Raw genomic sequence first — 17,454 nt, forward strand, 5'->3', positions numbered from 1 at the left:
CCTCCAGCGGGGCGAGGAGGCAGACAGATGACCTGTCCAGAGCTGGAGGAAAAAGAGAGTCAAGACTCCCCACTCTCTGGCCCTCCTCTAGGACCAGTGCTGGGACGTGTAGGGGGTGGGTTGTGGTAGGGGCTGTCAGGCCTGCCAGGAGGCTGGACTGCCCCTAGGCAGGACACTGGGCATCCTCCATGACTGAGGCAGGGCCCCCATGATGCAGAGACTCTCAGAGAGGTGAGGAACCCTGAGGAGACCCGGGGTGACAGGACCCTATCCACTAAGCCTGGGAGCCATGGGGTGGGATGGGTGAGGCAGGGGCATGAGACCTCAGGGGCTCTGCTCCTAACCGTGTGTAGGGGACCAAAAGAAGGTATTTCCAGGCAGAAGGAGAAAGAAGAGGCCATCCCTGAGGGCAGGCCACCAGCAAGCTCAGAGGGCCTGGGCTCTGTTGGAGAGGGTGGGTAGAAGGGGCAGGTCTGGGGCAGAACCACAGTTCCTGACACTAGGGCAGGGACAACTGCATACTGCTGGTCTCTGTGTGATGGCTTTAGGGGTACTGGTGAACTTTTAAAATTTACCAGTTAGGTATTTATCTTAAGTAGACTCCACAATTACTTCTTAAGATGGGGCTAAAATAGGTATGTTTTAAAGGTGAGTTCTTTAAAAATAAAATTTAAGTAATGAGTACTTCAGAAAGATCTGGCAAAAAATGGCAGTGCTACTCAAATAATGACTTAAAAAAAGAATTTTATAAGACAACCTAAATAGCTTTTTGCCACGGTGCACAACTCAGCTCAGTCCAGTTCAAGATGCTGACAAACTTCAGGGCTCGTGATTGAAAGAAGCTTTTCAAGAAGATAAGGTGTGTTTGAACATGTGATGATTGATATATATGGAATAGAGGCTTTTGCTTTCTTTGTCCCTTTCATGATGGTAAAAGGAGTGAACTTTTGGAAGGTACCAAATATCTGTAAGAACATATATCTACCCCATAACAAATTTCTGTAGAATTCAATTCTTTTATTTAAAATAGTTTTTCTACCAACCAGCCCCACCCAGCCTGAAGCTTGACACAGTAACGCCTATCTTAAAACAACTTTGTCAACCACTTTAATTTTAAACCCCATTCTTTTGACTATTTTAAAGATTATATGTTCCAAGGTATCCTTTTAAATACTTGGTTTTGTGTGCTTACAATTTTTTCTATAATAGACCATTCTAATGATTAAAATTGATCTCTTTGACAGAAAACAGATCAATGGATTCCTAAGAGTCAGGGAGGAGTTTGTTGCAAAGGGCTTGGGGGAGTTTCGAAGAACTGTTGTACACTTTGATTATGGTGATGATTGCATGTGTCAAATTTTGGGGTGAATTTTATTGAATGTAAGTTCTACTTCAATAAATGACTTATAAAACTTAAAAAAAAAAGACAACATAAATAGTCCTTACTATATGCCAGGTATCTAAAGCACTTTTTATTAACTTATTTAATCCTCATGGCAACCCTGAGGGACATATCTCATACTTTAAGATGAAGAAACTGAGGCACAGAGAGGTTAAGTAACTTGCCCAAAGTCACACAGCTGGGAAGGGGCAATCTGAATATAGTCTAGACCTGCTTTGTCCAATACAGTAACCAGTAGTAGCCATATCTGGTTGCTAATGAACACTCCAGATGCAGCTACTTAATGAAGTGTCCTGTATACAATACACACTGGATTTTCAAGATTTAATACAAAAGACAAAAATGCTGGAGAGGCTGTGGAGAAAAGGGAACCCTCCTACACTGCTGCTGGGAATGCAGTTTGGTGCAGCCACTGTGGAAAACAGTATGGAGATTCCTCAAAAGACTAGGAATAGACTTACCATATGACCCAGGAATCCTGCTCCTGGGCATATATCCAGAATGAACCCTACTTCAAAAAGACACCTGCACCCCAATGTTTATAGCAGCATTATTTACAATAGCCAAGACATGAAAACAGCCTAAATGTCCATCAACAGATGACTGGATAAAGAAGATGTGATATATTTATACAATGGAATACTATTCAGCCATAAAAATGACAACATAATGCCATTTGCAGCAACATGGATGTCCGTGGAGAATGTCATTCTAAGTGAAGTAAGCCAGAAAGAGAAAGAAAAATACCATATGAGATCGCTCATATGTGGAATCTAAAAAGAAGGAGGAGGGGGGGGGGAGGGGGAGGGGAGGAGGAGGAGGAGGAGGAGGAGGAGAAGGTATATACAAAACAGAAACAGACTCATAGACATAGAATACAAACCTGTGGTTGCCAAGGGGGAGGTGGGTGGAAAGGGATAGACTGGGAGTTCAAAATCTGTAGATACTGACAGGCATACGTAGACTAGATAAACAAGATTATACTGTATAGCACAGGGAAATATATACAAGATCTTGTGGTAGCTCACAGTGAAAAAAATGTGACAATGAATATATGTATGTTCATATATAATTGAAAAATTGTGCTCTACACTGGAATTTGACACAACATTGTAAAATGACTATAACTCAAAAAAAAATGTTTTATAAAAAGATTTAATACAAAAGACAAAAATATAAAATACCTCAATAATTTTTTCTATTCATTACATAATGAAATTATAGTATTTTGGATATTTTGGATTAAATGTATGACTAAAAGTAATTTCACCTGTTTCTTTCTAATGTGACTACCAGAAAATTTTAAACTGCATCTGTTGCCTGGCATTACATTTCTGCTGGATGGTGCAGCTCCAGACTCTTAACCACTCTGCTCACTGCCTCTGGAAGGTGACAACGAGCTCTCACAAAGCAACTGCGACAGATCAGGCACTGTTCTCAGGGTTTAACAGGGGCTGATGGATGACGGCCCCAATCGTGCTACTGGAATTACCAGAGCTGGGAAACAGGAAACCACCTCTGTCCCTGAGGAGGGTCTAGCCCCTTCCTTGGCCTCTCTCAAGTTCCTATTCCTGCACTAAAGGCTTCAGGCCAAAGTCAGACTCTGGGACTCCGCACTGGCACAGCCTCAGTCAAGGTGTCGGAAGCATGAGCCAGACCTCAGACCTGGACCTTCCCTCCAGGAGTATCTGGCTGAGGGAGTGGATACCAACCAGCCAGCAAAAACTGCCCACGGGGCCCTTACCAGGCTGGGGGCCAGGGAAGGCTTCCTGGAGGAAGCAACTCCCTGAAAAAAGGATTTTGGAGCAGTGCCCTGCTGAGCCATGCTAGAGTCTGAGACAAAGAAAAAAATCAGCAATATTAAACCTCTTTACTTAAACTTTTGATTTTTTTACCTTGGATTTTTTCATTAATTTTGATTTTTTTTTAAAATTGCTTAAAATATTATTTACCTTGATTACTGAGCCGTTTGGTCACCCCCTGTCTGCCTTATATTTTGCACTCAAGGCAAGTGCCTCACTTGCTCCACTCTAATCCTGGCCCTGGTTTGGAGGTTTCACACATCACTGAGTCTACACCCCCAGGGAAGCAGGGACCAGGCAGAGGAGAGTGTCATCCTGTTGCGACAGCATGACCACAAGTTGGAGGGTTCCCTCCCACCCGACCCCCAGGGCTCAGCTCAGGCTTCAACACCTAACCACCTGACCCTGTCCTTGCTTCTCCCCTGTCTCTCTCCAGCACCTCTCTACTCAAAGCCCTTTCATGGTTCCCAGCGCCCTCAAGTCCAGCTCCTCAACCAGTCCTTCGACCTGCTCTAGCCCTGCTGTTTACAGATGAAGAAATACCCACAGGGAGGAAGTGACTTGCCCAAGTGTCAGGACATGCCCCAAGACCTGGCCAGGCTGGGCTGGCCCACCACTCCCTCCATTTCACTTTTTGCACCAGGCACCAGCTTGACACATGGGAGTCCCTGAAATTGTCTGCTGACAGTGAGTAAATGAACCACATCCTTCCACATTCAGTTACTGATTCCAGGCTGCCTCCTCCAGAATGTCCTCCCTGACCACCCCCTCGGCTCCTAGGCCTCAGTGGCTGAGCCACGCAGCTCAGCGCTGCTCCTGCTCTGTCCCTGGTTGTCCCATTCATGGGAGTCCATCTCCACCCAATTCCTAAACTGGCCTGGGGTATCCTGAGAGTCTGTATCCTTTCTTGTCCCCCTGCCCTCCACAGTAGAGCCCAGACCTGGCTGGGCTCACAAGGGCACTCAAGTCCAGGGGTAAGTAAGGGGTGTTTGGAATCCCTCTAATCCTTGCCAGCCAGTCCTTCTTCAAGTCTGGCCTGAGTCCCTCTTGCTGAAGCCAAAGTTTTTGCCCTTCCTTAACTAACTACCATTCCAACCCCCAAGGGCAGAGTTTAAATCTCATTACCCCTTCTCTATGCCAGCCTAGCATCTCTCTCACGCCATCCCTGCCCACTTCTGACAGTCCAACAGGAAGGTGGCCCCAAGCCTGAGCTAAGGACAGGCACGCTCCCACTTCCTTCGTTTTCTAAATATCCACCACACCCCAAGTCCCTTCTAGATGTCCACCTTCACCTGAGTGGTCCGCATGCTTGGGATTTTTACCCCATTTCATGGAAGCTGTATGAGGTGGAAACTTGCCCATGTCACTTGCTAGAGCCAACAGGGCCTTCCGAGGACGTGACTGTCTGATGGAGTCAGCGAGGCTTCTGGAGGGTACTTCCTCAGCTGGGCCTTGAAGGATAAGTAGGAGGTTGCACTTCCAAGCAAAGAGAACTGAGTGCAAGGCCCAGGGATGGGAAAGGACCTGGCAGATCCAGAGACGGGGAAAGTTCAGTGAGGCAGGAATGTGGGATGTGAAAGGACAGCAGTGACAGACACCCAGAGAGGTTTAGGGATCTGCCTTTAGGTGGCCCATGGGGGTGTGAGCTGCCTTTGCATTCTGATTTGCATGAATGAGTCAGGCCTGGATCAGGCGGTCTTGAAGGTCCTAACTTCTTCCACACTCAGCTCGGGAGTCCCCTTGACCAGGACCCTTCTTCCCCAACAGCATCTTTAGAGCCCCCTCTTCACAGAGCTGTGCTCTGGACTCACGGGAAGGCCCGGTGAGGGGAAGGGGGAGTGGAAGGGGAGGAAGATAGGCCTAGGGGTCTGGACCTGAGGCCTGTGCTCATCCCCCCCACCCCAATCTTCCCCCTCACATCCTCTTGCCCCAGGCAGGCTGGGCAGGGACCGCCGCACCCAGACCTCAGGAAAGCCCTCAGAGCTCTCTATACAGGAACTAGGTAGGAGCAGCACAGGTCTAGCTTCAGCCAGGCCCAGCTCCACTAACCACATCCCACCCCTACCACAGACATGCACCTCGCACAGCCTCTGGGGACACACACCTCCCGCCCCACTCAGCAGCCAAAGGGCAGATCTGCACCCAACACACACACAGCCTTCGGTCCCCACGCTCCCTACCAACAACCTGACTGTGTACAACTGCCCAGATCTCCATGCTGCCCACCCCTCCACCCCCACGTGCCCCCCAATCACCATGTGATACCTGTGGGCAGGGGCACCTTCCTCTGCTGCCCTCCTGGCTGTTGTTCTCAGGACTCTGCTAACGCAGGCAAGAGGACCTGGAGACACTTCCCTTAGATATGAGGAACTGGGTGGGGGCTGGGACCGGAGGGTGCAGAAGTGGCCCCCGCCCCTCTGCAGAAGCCAGCTCCCTCCAGGCCTGTCAGACCAAGCTGCAGGTGCGGCCCTCAGGCAGCTGACTAACCCCTGGACCAAGAAGCCCATTTTCTGTCTCTCAGGGACTGGTAGCCACTGGCTGCTCTAACCCCAGCCCCGAATCTCTGCCCTATCACTTGCCCAGGTAAGAGATTTCTGCCCCATCCCATCTATGATGTGGCCTGTCCTCTGGGGTCCTAGAAGTAGTGGGGGCTGATAAGGAGCCATCCTCAGGGCAGTGAGGACTGTGTCTTAACTCCCCAGGGCTTGGGTGTTTAAAGAGCTGCCTCAGCTATCTGGTGGGGAGCTGGAGGCCACTGGCTCCAGGCCAGAGCCCTGTCCCCCCTAGGATGCAGGCAAGTCCAGGTTCCTGGACTTGTTCCATCATTTCTTGCCTGAAGCCCTGGGCAGGGCAGGTCACATTCTGAGCCTCAGTTTCTCCCTCCACAAAGCAGTGCTGTCACCCAGATGACCGTGACACACCACCATGTGTGTCCTAGAGGCCACACTCCACATCACTCCTCCGCTGCTAAGACAGACACTTCCTCTTCCTATGACCAAGGCCTCAGTGGGGCCTACCAGAGGGCCCTTGGTGCTGGCCCTGTAGCCAGGCTCTAGCCTGGACCCCTCGGCACCCTGGAGTTCTAGTTACCCCAGACAGCAAAGACTCCCACACCCTGCTTCCAGCCACAACTCTCAGCAAGGCTCCCGACTAGATACCCCACTGCCCCCTGGATCTCTTCCTGGGTGGCTCCAGACGCCACACATTCCCCACCCAACAATGAACTCACCCACTCCCCTCTCCGGGGGAAAGCAGGGCTGCCTCCAACCAAGGTGGGGTCTTTGAGCAAATCAGAAAAAATGCCTCTTGCTTCAGGAGCCCCACAGCAGGGCATGTAGTGCAGCAGAGAGGACAGGCTGGGTTTCAGTCCTCCTCTCCTGGCTCTCCCCAGCCAGCTACCCTTGGGCAGTGTACAGCACGCACATGTGCACCCAGTGGACCAGGTGAGGGCAGGATATTTTAGCAACCTCCTCAAGGCAGCCTCTCTCAGTATCACCCTAATAAAATGTAAAACTAGTTTTATTAATGACCAATGGAGGGGGAAGTGGGTTATAGCTCAGTGGTAGAGCATGGTGCTTATTAGCATGCACGAGGTCCTGGGTTCAATCCTCAGTACCTCTATTAAAAAAACAATAATAATAAAATAAAATTTTAAAATAAATAAAAAAATTTCAATGACCAATGGACATTAAAGACTAAGGGGCAGTGGACATCCCTGACCTCAATTTCAGGCCTAGCCCTAATTCCCACTCCAATCTTGAAAGACTATCACTTTCTACAATCTCCATGTATGTACTGTTTAAAGTTTTTACAGTTGCGTATCACTTTCATAATTAGAAGAAAAAATGATAAAAAGTATTTTAAGTCTATTAGAATTGCGCTTGTCCCAGGTTGTTCCCCCTAAACCATCATTATAAAGTAGCTTTATGATTTTAAATATAACACGCATAGACTACCAATAGAACTATCATAAACAAAACCGCTGACTTCCTAGGCCATCTGGACTGCAGGACGAGAAACCGAGCCCCAGTGCTCACCTCCCCCAACCGCTGACCCTCCCGAAGGTCTAGGACACAGCTTAGTGAATAATGTCCCCCTCACGAGGGACCTGGCTGTAGCCCACGGACTTTCAAACAGGAAACAGACTGAGGTCCATTATGAACATGAGACTCCAGGGTCCCTGTGGTTTGTCCTCTAGAGAGCATCTGACCCCACCCTAGCCCTGCCCCGCACCCACGTTCTCCCCAATCTCACCCAGGCCCCCGTAATGCCCAAGCCCCACCCTGGAGAGGGTCAGATAGGGAGTAAGGGTGAGGAGTCAGGGTAGATGTCTGAAGGACCTCACTCACCATAAATGGAGCTGGAAGTTAAAAGGTTTGAAATTTAGGCCTCGTCAAAAAGTCTATGACATATTAGCTCCCTCGGCCCTAGCATATACCAACACTCCAAAAGAATCACTCCGGCCCACTCCTTCCCCTTCCCCTAACTGCCTCCTCCTCTCCCTCCCCACTGCCCCATGCACCCCAGGCCTCCCCAGCCTGCTTGACCCTGGGCCCTCTTCCCTGCCTCTTGCCCTTCCCTCACCTTTGGCCAGAGTACCCTCTACCTGCTCCTCTAACCCCCCTACCTAAGACAGAGCTCCAAACCTGAAACCACAGCCCTGACCCACATCCACCTTCCATTTGCCCCCAACCCTTCACTCTTCATGCCCCAGCTCAGACCCTTCTCGCCTTAAGGGTGGCCCAACCTGCCCCACAGCATCTGTGGAGACCTCCCCTCCAACCCCCTTGCCCTCCCCATCACAAACACACCCTCTGGGGCTGAGACTTCCCAGGGCAGGGAGCGCCTCCCCCACCAAGGTGCTGGGCAGAGGGGAGGCCTGAGGTGCCACAGGGTGACTCCAGGAAGACACTCCTCTGTGACCACTGCCCCTCCTCTGTAGGGGAGTGGTGGGGAGCTCTTAGCACCGAAAGTGAGGCAGAAACAGGAAGAAACAGGGCTGACAAGGGACTCCCAGGCAGCAGGAGTGGACAGAAGCAGAGTCATGTCACACCCTCAGCACAGGCCAGAGGGGTTGAGGCTGACCCTGGCCTGATGGGGGAGGGGAAGGGAAGGTCGCTTGACTCCATCCTCTCTGAGGCCTGCACACCCAGAAGGGGAGACTGGGGCTCCTCTGCAACCAGAACAAGCAGCCCAGGGGAACAGGGGCCCCCACCCTGCCCTCTCCCTAGGGGGCCCCTAGAATGGAGAAGCCAGGCCATAAGCGGGCCCCTTGCTGCTGGCACCTGAAAGGGGAAGCTCCTAGGTTGCGGGGTGGAGGTGACCAGATGGGCAGGGTGGGCGCTGGAAGGGAGAGGGAGACAGGGAACAGCCCCATGGGCTCTGGCCTCCAATTTGATGTGGGTCCTCAGCCTCCCCCACTCTATAATCAGACAACAGACAGGACTCTTCTCTCTCACTCACAGGGAACATTCTAACCCACTTATCTGAACCAGTCATCCCAACTTAAAACAACAAAACGTCATGGTTATGGAGTGCTTACCATCCACCGGGCGCTGTGCTGAACATGCTACATGGATTGTTTCATATAATCCTCACGACAGTCAAGAAAGTTGATGGTTTTAGCCAGACTTTACAGATGAGGAAGAAACTGAGCCTCAGAGAGGTTAAGTAACTTGCCCAAGATCACACAGGAGCCCCTCTTTCCACTCCATCTCCTCAGAAGGGACAGGGAGCAAGGCAGTCAGGCAGGAGAGGGAGGAGGAGGAGGATAAGTGCAGGCTGAGAAGGGCAATGAAGGTCATGCTAAGACACTCAGCCTTACTGTCCAAACCGGAAGCCACGAAGAGGAGCAGGGTGCTTCGGGGCAGCAGCACGGGGCAGCAGGCAGGCAGGCAGACAGGGGTCCTACTGCTGGGAGACCTTGGCATTTACATAACTTCCCTGAGTCTCAGTTTCATCAGCTGTATAATGTGGATTAGGACGGCTCCACCTTGCAGATGTGTGGGGAATGAATGTACCCCTTCACCCATTCTCACTCCCCATTGATTTCCCACCTCACTCAGAGAAAAGGTCAAAGCCAGCACAAGGCCCACCAGGCCAGTGAGGTCTGTCCCTGCCTTGCTGTTATTTCAACCCACTCCATGTGCTCCCACCTCAGGGCTGGGCCCTGGAACTCCCTCTGCCTGAAATGCTCTTCCAGACATCTGCATGACCCACTTCCATACTTTTCCAGCACCTTCTCAAATGCACAGCTTTCCTTCCTGACCACTCGACCTAAAAAAGTGCCACCAGTCCCTCTCTCCTGATCCCATATCATTTTTCAACATCCCCCTTATTACTAGCAGACACCATATTAGGTATTTATTCGTTCACTGTCTGTCTGATTCACAGCTCTATCCCCAGTGGTGAGAAGTGTTGGGCTCCTAGGGGAATAGATAAATGGACATCTACAAAGCTTTGGCTCATTCCAATCAGGAGCTTGGGACAGGAGCCGTGACACGGGTAGGGTGAGGGATGGCTGGATGAGGTGTCAAGATTCAAGGTTCGTGTCCGGAGGTCTAGGAGTGAGAGATTCGACTCAGGCTCCCTGGCAACCGGCTGTGGCTGGGCCTGCCCCTTCCCCCCCACCTTTGAGGTTGCCATGGCCACTTCCTGCTGGGCTGATCTGATAAACACTGCTAGGGGAACCCTCACCCACACAGGGGAAGTCCTGACCCTCAGACCCCTTCATGACACCTACCCCTCAACTGTTCGCTGGAGCAGGTCAGAACCATCCCAGACTTCCAGGAGTCTCTAAGACCAACCCCTACCCCTTCCATGACTCCCCATTAGCCAGCAGGGCTCAAAGGGCCTCCATCATCTGGCTCCTGCCACCTCTTCCTCCTCTCCAGTCTTCTTCCCTCCACTCTCACTGCTGGACACTTGACCTCCAGGACTTTGCTTATCTTGTCCTCTCTGCCTGGAACATCTTTCTCTACCTTACCTTCAAGTTCAAGTGTCACCTGCTCCATGCAGCAGTCTCTAACTACTATGGTCACAGCCTGGATCACACAGGGATGTCACTATCTGTGACTGTGTCACATATTCTCTCTCTTTCTCTCTCATCCCAGCCTTGGCTGGAAGCTCAGGACTAGGGTCTGATTCTCCTGTATCCCCAGCCCAGCCCAGGGTTGGCAGACACTGAATATCTATTGATAGAATGAAATCTTCCAATTTTACACGTGGAGAGCAAGTAGCCCAGGCAAGTGATGACTTGCCCACAGTCACACTGCAATTAGTGGCCGAAGTGTGGCTGGAACCTGGCCTCCAGCCTCCCAGCCTGCTCATGTCTGCCAGTTATAGCTCCAGCCTCATGCCTGCCGGACCCCTGCCCTGCCTTCTCAGCTCTCCACATCCCCAACCACCTGCTCCTTAGGCATTCAGGAATCACCTAATCCAACCCTCCCCACTTCCAGAAGGGGAAAGTGAGCCCTAGAAAGGGACAGGAAACTAGCCAGGGCCACACAAGTCAGGACCAGGACCCAGGACCCCAGCCTTAGCACCTCATCCCCTTCCTCTAGCCTATTCCTTGGAAGAACTGGGAGGGATAGTTCCCTTTGGGTGGCTTCAGAGATACTGGAGTAACCGCCCCTCCACCCCATCTCCAAGTGGGCTAGGCCAGCCAGGCTCTAAGAAATGTGGGTTTTCAGGCCACAGGCAGTAGAGGCAGATGAGAGTTCTGGTTCATGTCCTGGAACAGAACCACTAGAACCACTAGCCGCTCTCTAGATCTTTGGCCTCCCTAGACTTAGCAATCCATCTTTAGAGGTAAGATGGAGGCAGCAGGGAGAACAGCCCCAGTCTGAGTGGAGAGGCAGGCCTTTAGCTGAGGCTCTGGCACCCCTTCACCAAACAAGAGAGACTCTACCCCATAGCCGTCCTGTTGCCATATGGAAAAGCTCAGTCCCCAGTCTTGCCCTCAGCGAGGCCCTTTCTCCCCACCAGGCTACGGTGGCCTCTGGGAACAAACTGCCACATTTTAGCTGCAGAACCACACAGTGGCCACACAATGAAGATTCCCACTCAAGTGGGTAAGAGACTTACCCAGCTCACCTGTCAATGGGTGCAGAGCCAGGCACCTTGTACACCAACCCACTGGGACATGGAATGCTGATCCCACAACACAAAGGAAAAGCATGGGTCCTCCAAGGATGTGTCTGGGCCCAAGAGCACACAAGTGTGCACACAGGAACACGCACAGTGCCCCTCAGAGGAATGTGTGGCAGAAAGGGGCTCACCCAGCCAGGAAGTCTTCCAGGAAGAGGGCACTTTCCTCACGGGGAGGGAACAGCCCTCCTTCTCACAGGGCAGCTCCATGCCCAGGACCCTTTGAGGGCAGCTGCTGTGCCCGCAGGCCCACATGGGCAAGAGAAGGAACTGGGAGAGGCATGGTGAATTACTCAAGGCCCTCAGCCAAGGCCCAGCCTCCTTGCCCCCTGAGGAGGGTCAGGGCCTCCCCTTGGGCTCCCAGGTTCAGGGCTCTGTCCACAAACCAGTCAGGGTCCTTGAGCCTGGCTCTGACATTCCAAAGCTAGATCTGGTCCTGCTGAGCCACATTCCATGCCGGTCCTGGGAGGACCTAGTTCACCCAGCAGTGTGGTCCAGACTCTACTGTGACCCAGTCAGCCCTCCCTGGGCCTCCTCTCAACCCATCCTGGTATCCAGGAGAACAGCCACACCACCAGCAAATGAAGTGGAAGCCTGGCCACTGTCTGTCCTCTCTGTACCCCTCACCAAGATGGCTATCTCTTCTGTTACCACTGAGTCCCTTCTAGGATCTGGTTCTCAGATCTCTTGAAAGGTGTGTGTTAGCTGGGTGTGCCTGCTGGGAGTGGTGGTTGCAAAGAGCCTGGAGGCTAGCTGAGCCACTGACCCAAGCAGCTCTGATAAACTCTCCAAGCCTTGTCTGTCTGATACCAGCCGGCCAACGTGTGACACAGGGCTCAGCCTCAACTCAGGATCCACTCAGTCCAATTCAAGGATGGGTAGGCTCCTGGAACCAAGAATTTTGGAAATTTGGAAGCTGGGGATCATCAGCTCATAAAACCCTAGAATCCTTGATCCCCAATGCCTAGAAGCTTAGACTCAGAATCCTAAAATCCTAGCTGCCCAATATGGGGAGAGGGAGGGTGGGAGTAGAGAGGGACAGAGAAGCCCTCCCCCTGACCCATCTCACCCTTCACTGCCCTGTTTGGTTGGTTCCTGTCCTGACATGTCCACATCTGGAGGCTGCTGAGCCTGGGATGTCCCAGGAGCTGCTGCTTCCTGCTCCCTCCCTGAAGCTGCAGGGATCCTGAGTCCATGACCAGGCCAAGGCCTCTCATTGAATCAGATGCTGGGGTCAGACCAAAGGCTCCTGACTCTAGGCCTGATTACAGGCAGAGCTCTGGCCAGAGCATTATGGTAGGAAGGAAGGGAAGGGAGAAGAGAAGGCCCAGGTGCAGGGCAGTGCCCTCTGGGGCAGGAGGGAAGATGGCAGAGGAGACCCAGGCTCCTGGGGGTGGAGGTGGGGGTGAGGGCAATAAGCAATGGTAGCTCAGCCCTGCTACTGCTCCCCTATCCTGGGGGCTGACACACCCCAGCACCGGCCTGGGCAGAAGGAGGCAGGGCCAGGCCAGGCTCCCCTAGGAGCTCCACTCAGCTGAGAATCCAGGTGTGACTTCCAGCTTCCTACCCTGGGAATGGGGACAGAGGAGTGTCCGTAAGAGGGCCCAATCCTCCCCTCCCTCCCCCTTGCCCTCACAATCTTTTGCTCTCACAACAATGAAGACAATGAGGAGAAGGAAGATTTTGCCACATTCTATCCTGGGGTGCGGTGGGGATAAATCTGACCCCTGAATCCTCCTCTGGGCCCCTTTGGCCGTAAGCATCACACTCTTGACCGCAGCTGATCTCTACTTTTTAGCCTTTTAGCTCTGGAACCATGTTCCCTAGGTTTGTTCATCTAGTCACAAACACCTGACTGTACCAGACCCCAGGCACTGAGAGGAGTCAGGTTCCTGGTTTGGTCAGAGAGAAAGACTTGGACTCTGTGACAACAGAGGGTGGGCAGTATCCGAAGGAAACTCAGGGCTTCAGAGGCCCAGGAGGCCCTGACCAGGCCCCAGGTGGGCAGGTAGAATACAGGCCTCAGAGCTCCCTGCCTGGCTGCCAGTCCCAGCTCTCCCTTCCTTCAGCTAAAAGAGTGTAGCTGAGTCACTTAACTTCTACTGATCTGTTTCCTCCTTAGCAAAATGGGATCCAGGAGGACTACCGTATTCAACAAAGCCAAGGGTGGACAGGACAGGACCAGAGCAGTAAGCAGACCTCCAGGAGCTGCTCACCTAGGACTTTGACAGCAGCCAGTCCAGCCTGCAAGCAGGATGCCCTTGCAGGCATCCCATCCCCACAGCTGGTCACCAGTAATGTCACCTGTCTAGGTGGCCCTCCAGTCCCTGCCTGCCACCCCAGTGAGGAGTTTGCAGAGTAGGACAGGATGTTGGACTCCTCTGCTTGTAGTGTCTCCCAGTACTCAGGGTTCCCACTGTGAAGCAATAGAAATTCAGACTCCTTGCTCTCCTATATAATAAATGATCTCAGAAAAATCACTTAACTTCTCTAGGCCTCAGTCCTCATCTCTAAAATGAGAACAGTGCCTACCCCATAAGACTTCTTGAGAATTAAATAAAATCAGTACATAAAACGTTTAGTTAGCATAGTGCCTGGCATGTAGTAAACTTCCAAGAAATAGTAGCTACTGCTATTATTATTACTACTATTAAATAGTAATTTTGTTATTGAATTGGTCTCTTAACTCTACATCCCCTCCCAGTGACTCTGATTGTCCCAATGGTCTGGGACAGATGTCCTGATTATGGGACAGAATTTTTTTCCCCGTCTAAACTGTTTCAAAGGATGAGACAGAGAGAAGTTCCACAGGAAAGTCAGACAGAAGACCAGCCACACACTGCCCGCCCACCCCTAGCCCCAGGCCACCCCTGAACCTGGGGTCAGCTGCCTTTTTGGGCTGGGACTATCCTCCTCAGAGCCCCCAGAACCCTAGTTGGAATGTATAGGAAGATGGCCTGATGGGGGTGCTAAGTGGACAAGATGTCCTCTCTGATCAGGGCTGGGGGTGCTGGTGTTGAGTCAGTGGCAGGCCCTGAGCTTTGCGGGGAGTGCACTTGTCAGGGATCTCTGAGGGCCCTTATATGAAGGGCCTCCTGCTGTTTGGACCATTGGTGCAGAGCGCCTTTCTGAAACATGAAATGCCCTTCTGTGCAGAGCTGTGGAGGGGGACGAGTCAGCTTGACTGAGACCAGAGGAAGGGCTGACAGGGGCCATCCAAGGGACTGGGCCACGTCTGCTTTGTTGGGGTCACACTCCACTCAAGGCTGCCTTGGCTACCGCCCATGAGAATGCCTCTCACTGAGTGGGACCCTGGACTGAGCTCAGGGGTGACGTCAGGCTAGGGAAGGGGAAATCAGGCCAAAGGAGGCAAACAAGCGCCTGAGTCCTGATACTGCCAATACCCCTTATTTGCTGTGATCTTGGGCAAGTTACTTAACCTCTCTGTGCCTCAGTTTCCTTATCTGTAGAATGGAACCTAACTTCTAGGCTTCTAGGGAGGATGAAACAGAGGTGCTGTGTGCACACTTGCTGGCATCATTCTCTCTGATGTTACTACTCAGCTCTCTCTGAGGCTGTTTCTTCCCCTATTGTTACTGGAGGGTGACTTTTGTCTCGTGGAATGATGTAAAGTTAAATAAAGTAACAAATGTGCAGTGCCAGGTACACAGTAGGTACTCAAATCTAGAAGAGCTCCCTCCCTCCTCACAAAAGAGCCCAGATAGGAGGCAGGGTCAGTCCTGACCTCCACTAGGGCTTGCTGTGTGACTCTGATCTGATCTCTGGCCCCTGGTCTCAGTCTCTCCTGTGAAAAAAGCCTCAGGGCTGAGCGGTCTCTGACTGGCCGTGGCTGTATCTGCTCCAGCCTCCCTCCCACCTCCGTTCCCTCCTTCCTTCTCCATTTCCAATTCATGTCCTACTGTACCCCTTCCTGCTGCAACAGAACCTTTGGGAGCCTAAAGCAGAGTGGAAGGAACAGCTGGTGGGCAAGGGGTATCAGCCTTTAAGCAGCCCAGGGCCCATCCCAGGCCCCCAAGGGTTAAGATCTAGAGTGAAGGGCGGTGGGGGGGCCAGGGTCAGCACTGGGCAGACGGGCCTGCAGCCCAGGGCCTGTCTCCCCTCCCCCCACCCTGGGAACAGAGGCCACTTGTTTGGGCATCAGCCGGCTGGCTTTGAGCTTGGCCAAAGAGAGGGTGGGGAGGGGAGAGGGCCCCCGAAGAAGCGGAGGGGACTCCCCTCTCTCCAGCTGATTCCCTAGGGCTTAGTACTAGGCTAGTCCACCACTAGCCCTTAGGGCTCTCAGAGGCTTCTTACCCCTCTGAAGTGACCCCTTCCCCCTACGTTCTCCTTGTCTTCATTCAAACACTCACTGCTGGGGGAAGGGTTTAGACTCAGATAGGTCCAATTCTTGCCCCAGCAGAGTCTCTCTTTGGAGTGTGAGACCAGGGCTTCTCAACCAACCCTACAGACAGGGAAATGGAGAAGTCTGGGAACTTGCAGAGTCACATAGTGTTTGGTGGTTGCACAGGGACTGTCCCAAGTCCCAGTCATCCCCATGACTCTGCAAGCCCCTTCCCCACAGAGCTCCAAGGAGGCCCTTCCCAAGCTGTGCCACTATACAAGACTGAAAGGCTAGACAGGAGGAGGCAATAAGCAGCCCACCTCTGAAGTTCCAAAGGACCTAGGAGGTTTGGATGGGGAGAAAACTTCTGGAGGATAGGGGGAAGACAAGCAACCTGCACAAAGGGCTGAGGCTTAATGTGTGGGAAAGTATGGCTGGAGTCCAAGAGATGGTGGGGGTGAGGCTGGGGCTGATAAGGGCGGCCTGAATGCCCCAACAAAGCCTGGGGACAATCAAAGCCTCTGGTGTCTTCTGCCCACTTCCACATCACAGCTGTCAGGACTCTGCCTGGGACAACCCTCCTCTTGCCCTGCTCCAGGGAGCAAGCGGCAAATGGGGAGACAGGATTCCCAGGCCAAGGTCTGGACAATCGTCAACCAGCCATGGGACTGGGGAATCAGTACTCTCTACACCCTACCCCTGTTACCCATTCCAGCCACACCCATCTCCTTGCCATCCCTCAACTTGCAACATTATGCAAGCTGCTGCCTTTGCACAAGCTATGCCCTCCTCTGAGGTCCTTATCCTTGTGAATTACTACTTAACTGCCAAGGCCCATTCCAGTCACCTCCTCCTCCCTGAGCCTCCAAGAGTCTCAGCCCCTGATTCCATCCCAGTACCTGTCTGCACCTGTCTTCTGACTCTGCTGGGCATTTTCTACTCTGTAATGAGCTTGCTGGGAGGTCTCTCCTAGCCTGGACGTTCTGCTCTCTATGCTAGGCATGCTAGGTGCCTCTGGACCTCGATGCGCAGCACACAGCTAAATCCTTCCCTGAGTACCACCATATATCTCTCCAACCCCGCAGCCCTCTCCCCACCAAGCCTGGGTATGGGGGAAAGCTCCCCAGGACGGGAGCTTTGGGGGAGAGGGATGCATATGCCAGATGCCAACCAAAGTTCCGCAGCACCAAAACCCACCTGGGACCACACACCCACCCCGTGCCCCCAGGCTGCACTCCAAGTCTGCTCTCTCTAGTCCCAATAACCCACTCCACGCTTGACCCCATTCAGTGAACACACACCTTCTTTTTACAGCAATTGGGCCAAGTAGGGGCTCTTGGGAGGCCATGCCCCATTTACCGGTGGGGAACTGAGGTGCAGGGACCGGAAGTAGTTTGCCCAAGATCACTAGAGCCCCAGTTTCAGCGAATAGGGTCATAGGAACGTGCAGACCTGTAAGGGTCTCCGCGGTCAACGAGGTGGGAGCCTTCATTTTACAGATGAGAAAACCAAGGCGCACGAGGGCAGGTTAGCTCCGAATCCTGGGAGCCTTCAAGCCAAAAGGCTAAAGGGTTGAAGGACCACTGTCCTGCCGGTTCGCCCTTCGCCCTACCGCCTCAGGCCCGACCTCGCATTCTCAGGAGCCGACCCCCATACGCACCAGCAGTCAGAATAGACGCCGTGACCCAGAGAAACGCCCGCGGAAGTAGGCGCCGGTCGCAGAGTAGCCGAGCGGCCTCGGCGTTCCCTTCTGCGGAATG

At 52.6% G+C, this 17,454-nt stretch overlaps 1 protein-coding gene across 5 annotated transcripts in view; it reads right to left on the reverse strand.

Moving 5' to 3' along the window:
* The window catches only part of ARAP1 (ArfGAP with RhoGAP domain, ankyrin repeat and PH domain 1), a 61,863-nt gene that overhangs the window by 44,195 nt on the left and 214 nt on the right, over positions 1–17,454 (reverse strand). The window lies entirely within an intron of this gene.

The sequence above is a fragment of the Camelus ferus genome, chromosome 10, assembly GCF_009834535.1.
Source record: "Camelus ferus isolate YT-003-E chromosome 10, BCGSAC_Cfer_1.0, whole genome shotgun sequence".
NCBI lineage: Eukaryota > Metazoa > Chordata > Mammalia > Artiodactyla > Camelidae > Camelus > Camelus ferus.